General features: G+C 26.5%; 1 protein-coding gene across 1 annotated transcript in view; it reads left to right on the top strand.

Moving 5' to 3' along the window:
- Nucleotides 1-10,587, top strand: part of LOC113378424 (protein cycle-like) — a 322,860-nt gene that overhangs the window by 8,541 nt on the left and 303,732 nt on the right. The window lies entirely within an intron of this gene.

The following is a 10,587-nucleotide window of genomic DNA, read 5'->3' as shown; positions in this document are numbered from 1 at the left end:
CATGATTGATTGTTTCTGCAAAACAAATAGTTTAGTAATAAAGTTATAAGGTTACGTAAATAAAACATTATTTAATGAATTGATTGTTAATTATTACATTCATTTTACATAAAATACTTAATGGAAATTCGATAAAGAAATACAGACTTAGGAACAATCACTATTATGATATACTTTTGATAGTTCTTTATGTTAGTTCGTTATGATAGTTAGTTAGTTATGATAGTATAAAAATATTTGATAATTTACTGAAAATATATAATTTTTTTTTCAATGTATGCGGTAAAGTATGTGGCTATCTTGTACGCGGAAGAATTTTTCCTATGGGGAATGTTGTTGTCACATATAATTGTAGTCTGTTTTAACATTTTTTTTTTCTCATATCTTAACAGCAGTTAGAACCTTACGTCCTATGAGCTGTTAGGCTGAAACGTTTCTTTACTTCGTATTTTTAGATGGTAACCTAATGGTTAATCCATCTATATTTGATGGTTTTATTATTCAAATCAATCTATTAGGGCTGACTTTTTATCGGTGCAGCAATGCCGGGCAAGGGCTATTTTTACTTGGAACCATTTTTTCTATTTGTATTTCCAAGTGAAAACCATTGTCACTACTGCTTGACAACAGGCAGCTCGAAACGGGTCTCGAACCCGGGACCTCTGAATAAATAAAAAATGATGCAGAATTTATTTGTCTCAGCGATATAACTAACATAGTTGGAACTTTCTCAGAATGAACAAATATTCTGTATTATTATTTATTATTTATTTAGTTTTGTTTGTACTGAAATATATGTTACGGCAAAAAAGATAGCAAGCATAGTACAATAACAAAATTTCCGTCAATTGTCAAAAATGAAATTTTTGTAAAAATATTTTTCATAATGATATTTGTAATATTATTTTTATTTTCTATTTAAAAATCTATTATCATAATGTCATGACCAAGAAATTTTTCCAATAAGACGTAATAACATGGGATATCATCCAGTTTTCAATTTCTGGCCGCGGGTTTCCCGAAAACGACATCTGCGAGAATTATAACAGCTTGTTTATAGTTTGCAAAGAGATATTGATACAAACATATAAAATGTTTAATTACATTAATCATTTTTGGAGATAACAGTAGCAATTTATCACGGAAATGTCATATATATATATATATATATATATATATATATATATCGTTTATACAAATGTAATTATATTATATTATATTTTTTAATAATTTTACATAGTTTTTGTCGTTTTTATTTAACATATCAAATATTATAATATCTCATTCTCTTAACATTTTTTATTTTGTGCGATTTTTAGGAACACAAAATATATTCAGCAATATTTTTGAAATTCAAACCATTGATAAAATTAATTAATACTTTTACAATTTTTTTTCATATTTTGAATATAAATAATTATTAAAATATTTGTTATAATGGTATATTAAAATCACTGTTTGACACAAAATTATTATAAAGCTGCAAGTATTAAAAAAACTATAGTTTATATAAACACTTATTAACACAATTTGTTTAACGGAATATTTTAATTATTTTTATTTTTTTTATAGAATATAAAATTTATTTTATATAACACAAATATATAATTATGTCTTTATGTATAATTAAGATAAATAGTTAAATTATGCCATTTAACATCCAATAATAAATATTAATTTTAAAATGAGAATTTAGTTTTTTTGAATTTTAGTTTTGAAAAATCTGATATTTTTTTACATTTTAACTTTTGAAATTGGTTGAATATCTCAAATTTTTTTCAAAGCAATCGTAGCTGTTATTAAGACGTAAGCGCCGTGTCGCAGACTAACAGATAAAGATTGTTAAAGAACCCATCGAAATTTAAACAATATTTGTACTTATTATTAAAATCCTTATAAAGTATTTTATAATATGATGTGCATACGTCTAATGATTATTTTTGACCGCTAAATGGCATTTTTTCACTATTTTTATCAAAAGAAAATATACCCCAAAATTTGAATTTTTGGAACTTTTTACCTCGTATCTTCGAAACCCCTGGACTTGCCTTTGCCAAAAATTAATCAGCACATATCATCATCAATACAAATCAAATGCTATCTGAATTATTCAAATCGGTTGATTCGTGTTCCCGATATCGTCGGCGAAAATTTGTATTCGAATACAAACACACACATATACACACATACAACCATTTTTTCTAAGGTATGCCAAAGTGTTCAGAAACCTTTGAAATGTAGAGATATAAAAAAATCTATTTTCAATATTTTTGTGATTACTACAACACGAGAAGTTAAAAATATTAAGATTTTAATAAAATTAGAATTCTTCTAAAATTATAAACAAAATATAAAATGGTAAACTTATATATGATGTAAATACTTATATATTTATTTTATAAATGAGGAATAATTCGTAATTTCAACACATCAAAATCATAATTGTTGCTATTTTACATTTCGATTGTAATTTAAAAAAAAAATCATAAAAATTATTTTAAATCTATGTTTCTTAGTTATAATGCGTTCAATAAAGTATATTTTGCCTTCTAAATTTTAGTTTTAGAATTAATAACCTTGCGCTACGTATTGCTTCCAGTAATGCATTTCAAAAAAAAGTTGTCAATCGAAACATTCCGTGGACTTGAAAGTTTGGCAATAGCTAATTTGTCATTGTATGTATTCATTGCAATCAATATTTACATATATTGGATTTTATTATATAATTTGATGTTTAAAAATATATGATCATTATTTACTTGAATTATACTTATAACTGTTGAAACTAAAACAAAATTTGAAATATTTGAAATAATATTTTTGAAGTGATTATATTCAACAAAATTTTTGTACTTTTAATTTACTATTTTGCTGCAAAATTATTGTAATAATGATAGAGTACTAATCATATTAATCAATAATAATTACTTATTGCAATGACGACGAAGAGCATATAGCATTTAATTATTGAACATTTGTCGAAGGATTTACATTTCAAATATTATTTGAAATATTCTATTTTTTTAATTCTGCAGTAGTTTAAAACGTACTTTGTTGGCAATTGACAATAACTGAAACTGAAGAGCCAAAAATATTATCATTGCTTTTTTTATAAGTTTGCAATTTATTTAAATTTTAATCTAACTACAATCAAAAATTTTATACAAAAGTGACTAAAAAAATTCTAAATTGTAATTAACTGTATGGGTGTTAAGACGTGATTATCTTACTGCTTTGTTATTATTTTGAGTTTATTAAATACCAACAATATTAGTTTGTTGTATAGTTTCGATACAAAAATTCAAAATCAACGAGGTACATAGACTAATTTCAGTAAATTTTAAATAAAATTTTGTAGAATCTACTTTAAGCAAGTTATATTGCTTTTTATTAAAAACACATAAAAGTAAATAATTTATTTCGTGTAAAGAAAGTCTTTTATTTAAAAAAAATCATACATTTTTTCAAAATACCTCGAAAGCTGTGTGAAATTCGTTGATTCTATTTCTGTTCCTTAATTATCATACATAAGATATTTATCTAAATGCTGTCAATATTAATATATAATTAAATGGTGATTACATTTTATTACTAATGATTTAAATACTTATAGTATATAGTATATTTAAATATTTAAATCGCAAATAATTTCTTGCCTTATAAGAAAAGTGCAATCATTTGTTCCAACTCAAGTATGATCGATTGATTGAATGAAAAAAATCTATACATATTAATAGTCTCAGCCGATTATAATAATAGCAGAACAAACTGATTGCTGCAAGAATAGATTTATTAAGTTAATTAACACATTAATATATGCAAATCTTACGATAATCAATATTTATACGTCAGTCAATATAGTAATTTTATTATTACACGAGTCAGGGCCGACGTTTACATGATTTTGCAGGATATAATTATTACTAGAAGTTTCTAATAATTTATGTTTTGACTAAATTATTTTTTTCTAATGATGATCGATAATGAAGAAATATACAAATTCATGATTTCATATCCATCATAAAATAATTTGATACATATTTACTATGCTATTGTTGTTCAATTCAATTTTGTTTGCTGTGTAAAAACTATTCTTTGAATTTGTTTCTTACTTGTAATTATTTTGTCTTCTTAATTTACTTGCTAGAATTTTAAACGTTATTGGAAAATAATTCTCACTTTGTTTTTTCTTTTAATAATTGGATGAAGTCCTAAATGAGAACTTTTGGTCATATTATATTAGATTTTATTATACTATATTAAATTTATATTCTTATATATTATTAAATAAATTAATTATAAAAATAATACAAAGATATCATCTTCAATTAATATTTAAATTAACACAGATTTTGCATTAATGTACAAAATAATTTATTTTTGTTTTTTTAACTGCAGTAAACAGTTTTTATATTTGGCTTATTTCATGTTTAAAATATTCCTTCAACTTATGCTTATCTCAAAAACTGAAATACCATTTTTAGCCTGTATTCCCAAAACGGCTAGACCTGCTTTTGCCAAAAACCAATCAGCACGTCTCCTTATCAGTAGGAATCGAATGTTTTTTGAATAATTCAAATTGGTTGATCCGTGTTCGCGAAATCGTCTATTCCATCCATTTTTTCTAAGGTATGCCAAAATGTTCAGAAACCTCTGATACGTAAATATATATAAAAATTTCCATTTTCGATTTCCTTGCGATTACTCTAACTTACCCTACGGGAAAACCTGAAAAAATTGCTATTTGTATATGTATAAAAATATAGGGGAGACTGGGTACGAATGCGCCAGGTTACGGTAGTGACAGTTGTTATAACAACTAAACAATACTGATTTTGAGATAAGGTCTAAAGGTAGAAAGATGCAGTATTTTAGATAGAACAAGTTTTTATTATTTCATTGAGTCGACGCCCTACATTAACATGATCTGTAGAACAAATTGCTTTTAAAGAGCCAAAAGTATTTTTTTATTCCTTTTAATAATAACTGTTACTTATATGCATATAGATCACTTTATTTGTTATTTTACAGTAAGTTAAACATTATAGTAGTTACTTACCAGCAATTAGTTTTGTTTTATTTGACATATATATGTTGTGACATGTACCTTGGCTTTTGGGGTCAAAAAAAATGTTTTAACTAAGCCAAAATACAAAAGAGAAAAAAAATCAATACAAGAAAACAAAAGATTACACAAAAATTTCATGCTTAAAAAATTACGTTTTTTTATATATAGTTATATGATTTTATGACTCCGTCATATTTAATGACTGAATTTCAGTATTTCCTCGTAGACAAATTTTCAAATTACTATTTAATTTACTTCTCTCCCAGTCAACAAAATTATTGCTGATGAAAAAAAAGTAGCACAACCGTACCCAGACTTCTCTACATATGTATATCTTATCAGCCTTCGCGCAAATAAAATTTCTTTGAATATACATATACGCTCATATTCGAATTATGAACTGTCAGCTTTGTAATTAAAAACATATCTGATATTTTAATATTTAGATCAGAGGTCATATAGTAATATAAAGTATACAATAATATATATCTTCAATCATTTGAGTTAAATACAAAATTATTTTTTAGTCAAGCTCCAGAAATTGATCTAGCCAGTTCTATAACATTTTGCTTATTTATTTATTTTTCCATATTGAAGTAATAATAAATTATTATCAATCTATATTGTGTTTGGAATTGATAAAATTGTGTAAAAAAAATAATGTGAAATTATTATGCTCAGTGATGCCGTTCCTAAAAATCGTGCACAAACATCTTTATAATAAAATTAAGTTAAATATGAAAAATAAATAAAATGGAAGTAACGATGTCATCGATAGCATCTATCAATCCTCAATCATTGAATATCTCCGGTGAACATTACGTGTTATGTTTTGTTAATTTAAAGCAAAGCTCTCTTTCGATCTGAGATGTGGACTCTACGGAAACCCGATAAAAAATAAATACCTGAATCGTGTAAGGACGTGATGCTGCTAAGTAATGTAGATGACTACATAGATATACAAGGTGTCAAATGAAGAAGTAATGCGAAAAGTGGTACAAAATAAAGCTTTATTGAACACGATTTATTAGACCCATATTGGGTGAAGAGTGCCTTTCGAACGTACCTAAAATACAGAAATACTATTAAAATACTGAGAATGAAATGCAGATGAAAGTACAGATAATTACATAAGGTACAGGATATAAAAGCTTGAGGGCTTGAAATTCAAGAATTAGTGGGTACAAAAGTGTGCTATGCACGTGGGAAGTATATGGATAAATCAATAATAAAAGCGTAAAGTTCCAGCTAACAAAGTTTTTTTAGATTTTAATTTTAATTCTAGAGAATACTTGTGGAAAATGTGGGCTATTGCAGTTCTGCCTTTTATTGTATATGGTTTTGAGAAGTTTTATTTGATACATTTGCTTAGAGGGATTGACGCATTTCGAGCTTTGTCTCTTCCTAAATTACATATATTTTGTCTTTACATCAGACGCCAGCCAGAAGTTTATGCAAAATTTATAAAGTTTATTTGGCATACATTGAGTGATATTGCAACTGGCCTTCGTTATAAAAAGTTGTTTATACACGGTAATATAAACCCTCGATTTGAAGCAATTCAGGCTATTTTCTATTTATTATTATTATTATTTTTCTACTGCTGAAACCAACGCAAATTTGTCTGTTTGCAAACGTTAATGTCTTTGAAATTTTTGTCGAAGCAAGTCTATCGCAAAATTCTAGTAAAATCACGTCTACTAAAAGTGTTGGAGAAAAATGATGGGTACCACAAATATTGAAGCCTCAAAGTATAACCTCCATACGCCCTCCGTGCGTGCAATATTGCAAGAAATGCCATCAATTTTACTTTTGTAATTGACCAGCTTTTTCCCAAAACTCAAGAGTCTTCCAACCTTATACAAATTCTAACATGCACTAGAATATGGTCGTCAATCATTAGCAGAAACGTTGGCCCAGTTAGGTCTTTGTTAGTTGTATGAACTGGTAATGCACCTGCAACATCTCTTTCTTCTATTCTTGTTTAAATAGTTCATTCCAAACCAATTTCAGTTTTTTTATTTCGATACTTCCAAATTTGTCTTCAGAACTGGGTGGAAGCCGCATACGTCTGTTTGGTGAAACCACTCCTAATTTAGTGATATTTATAGTTAAATTCTTTTATAATGACATCCAAGGGACTTGGCAAACATGTCACATTAAAGGGAAGAGTCTTAAAATCGTTTTGTGTTAAAACCCCTTATTCATGAGAATAAACATGTATTTAAATATTTTAATAGAGAAACATAATAACTACATGGCGGCACATATAGTAAAAATTATATGCAAAAAAATTTAGGTGACAAAATTGAAATTCGTGAAGAGCATATTAAAATCTACTAGACTACCAATTTTCAAATCTTCCTAAGTACTTTCCCGGCAACAGTTTTTCTTGCACCAAATGACTGGACTATAAACGAATCGTGAATCATAATAAAAGACATGTCGTCTTATATCCATTACTTTTATGAATAATTTTGTTTGAAAACTAAGGTTTATAGTGCAAATAGATTATGTTAATCAGTTGGTTAATATGGGTGGAATCGAGTAGAGCACGGCTTTCGCTGGTAAAAAGGTCCATTCAATATATTTTTGAACTGCTCGTCATTTTTCCTTATTGTTATATTATGTATTTTCATATCTCAGTCAAACAGAGATGCCTGGTATAAGAGATTATAAAATAATTTTCATATTTTATATATACATATCAATTATATCTATTTCATTATAAATTAATAAGCTTTATTTTTAAACATCTCTTCAATCTTTTTATCTTGAATTTATTTATTTTTCTTTTGAAGTTTTAGTCATCACTGGTCATCTTAATATCGATTGGCAATTCATTATATATTTTACTTGCGCTTCATATGACATATTTTGATTTATGTCTATTGTTGTACTTGTTTTAATTATGTTATATTTTATTATGTGTATTATTATTTAATTGTTTTATAAGATGTATTAGTTAATTTGAAGATAGATTTAATAGTTTAATATATAGCCAAAAGATTATACCAGGTTGGGGTAAAAAGGAGCAACTGAACTTTTACCTTGGCAAAGATGTAAAAAATAAAAAAAAGCTAATAGAAAAGTAAATTAAGTTAAAAATTTTACAACAGGTAAATTGAATACATACTTATTTCAACTCTGCTGATAACTATTTCTCACAAAATACAAGATCAGGGTTATTTACAGTGTTATCTCCGTAAAAAATGAACTCATGAAATTTATATTTTGCATTAGTTGAATAATGTAGCTAGTATTTGGAAAAATCCTTTCAAAATTGAAAATAAGACATTGGTCCTGTATGCCTCCTGGTCGTCTCATTTTACCCCTCCTGTAGGGTAAAAAAGACCAGGTTACAATTTTTTGAAAAACAGTAAAAAAATATATAGAATGATGAATTATCTGGGAACATTGTCAGATAATTGTTTGTTTGATATGTGTTTTTTGTTATGACATAATTGATTTGGTTTTCAAAATTTAATTACTTAAAGTCAAATTGGATCTTTCGTCCCACCCTGCCCTAATCAAAAATGTGTTTCATTATATTTATACTTACATTTATATGTTATTACTATCATCCTTCGTACAAAATCTTCTCCTTACAAAAAACACCAGGTATATACGCAAATATTTATCACCGAAGGATTTCAAGTTAATTACCAAATTAACTGGTCTAATTAAGAGCATATGTACCTACTATTTTGTGTGTACTTTGCATGTAAATAATTGTCAATCGGTTGAATAATGTAGCTAGTATTTAGTAAAATCCTTTCAGATTAAGAATAAGACATTGGGTTGTATGCCTCTTGGTCGTCCCAACAGCAAAAAAGTACATTTTTACAATGATGAATTGGCTGGGAGTTTTACTGAACATAGTCAAATAGTTCTTTGTTTTATATGTGTTTTTTGGTTTGGTTCTTACAATATAATTTGACTCATGTCAAATTGGACCATTGTGCTCCCCCACCTACCTTAAATATAAAAGCATTTCATTATATTTATACATATATTTATATGTTATTACTCTCATCCTTCGTGCAAAATCTTCTTCTTACAAAAAACTGCAGTTATTTATATATGCAAATACTTATTATCACCGAAAGATTTCAAGATGATTACCAAATTAGCTGGTCTAATCAGGATTATATGTGCCTACAATTTTGTAAGTACTTTGTATGTAATTTATTGTCATTAATTGGTTGAATATAGTAGCCAGTATTTTGTAAAATCCTTTCAATATTAAAATAAGACATTAGACCTGTTTGCTGTCTCAATTTAATCTGACCATGAAGTAAAAATGACTAGGTTACAAATTTTTGAAAAACAGTAAAAAAAGATACATTTCTACAATAATGAATTAGCTGGGAGTTTTACTGATCATAGTCAGATAGTTGTTTGTTTGATATGTGTTTTTCGTTATGATATAATTGGTTTGGTTCTCACAATGTAATTGCTCAAAGACAATTTGGACCTTTATGCCCCGTCCTACGTTTTGTGCAAAATTTTCTCTTTATCAAAAACATCAGGTATTTATATATGCAAATACTTATTTTCACCGAAGGATTTTAAGTTGATTACCAAATTAGCTGGTCTACCAATCACCATTATATTACCATATATAAATTGCCAAGACTTTTCAGGGTGGTCACTCGGTCAAGTGCGAACGCTCGATTATCACAACCCATATAAATGATCGATGGCGTCGCAATAACAATACAATAAATAACATTATCCAATAAATATATTATTGAGTTATTATATCATTTATTAAATTTCTTATAGAGCAATAGCAAATTTACATATTCCATTGCGATATTGTTATAATTGATATAATAAACAATAGAATTACATGTTCGATTGTCTCAATGCAAGGACCATGTAACCCTGTAACGTTGACAGATGCTGCGTACTTATTCGTTTCAGAGATTTTGCACTCTAATAATTATTAATTGATAAATATATTGTAAATTGCTTATTATAATTTGGCACTTACGGCACTCTAGGTGTGCTTACTTAGTAAATCCTACATTATTCTACATTTTTAACGGCTACTACCTATAGATGATTGTAATGGATAAACTAAATAGATTTAAAATTTTATTTATAATTTCTAATAGTTTTTTAATTACATTTATTATTTTAACAAAATTAATTGTACATTTTACATCACACATTTATTATTTTAAAAATTTGGAGCATAACACAAGTTTTTGACACTTCTATTATGCTGCAATTTTATTATAATAAACTAATAATTACACTAAAACCAAAACTTACACTTAATTAATATACTACAAATTGAGAGTAATCAATTATTGAATATCTAGCACACTTTTTAAAATAATTCATTAATTTTTTTGAACTGTAAACTAGTTAAAGCATAATTTATTATATTTATTATAATTTAAAATACAAATTCAAAAATTTTGTACAATTGTTCTTGTAGTATTTTTTGCAGTAATCAGTAATTGTACAAAATAATTGTTCGAGTTAAAAAACAGAACAAAGAAGCA

The sequence above is a fragment of the Ctenocephalides felis genome, unplaced genomic scaffold, assembly GCF_003426905.1.
Source record: "Ctenocephalides felis isolate EL2017-DRISC unplaced genomic scaffold, ASM342690v1 CF-g0.4_SCAFFOLD_01886, whole genome shotgun sequence".
NCBI lineage: Eukaryota > Metazoa > Arthropoda > Insecta > Siphonaptera > Pulicidae > Ctenocephalides > Ctenocephalides felis.
This window is presented reverse-complemented; position numbering and strand designations above follow the sequence as displayed.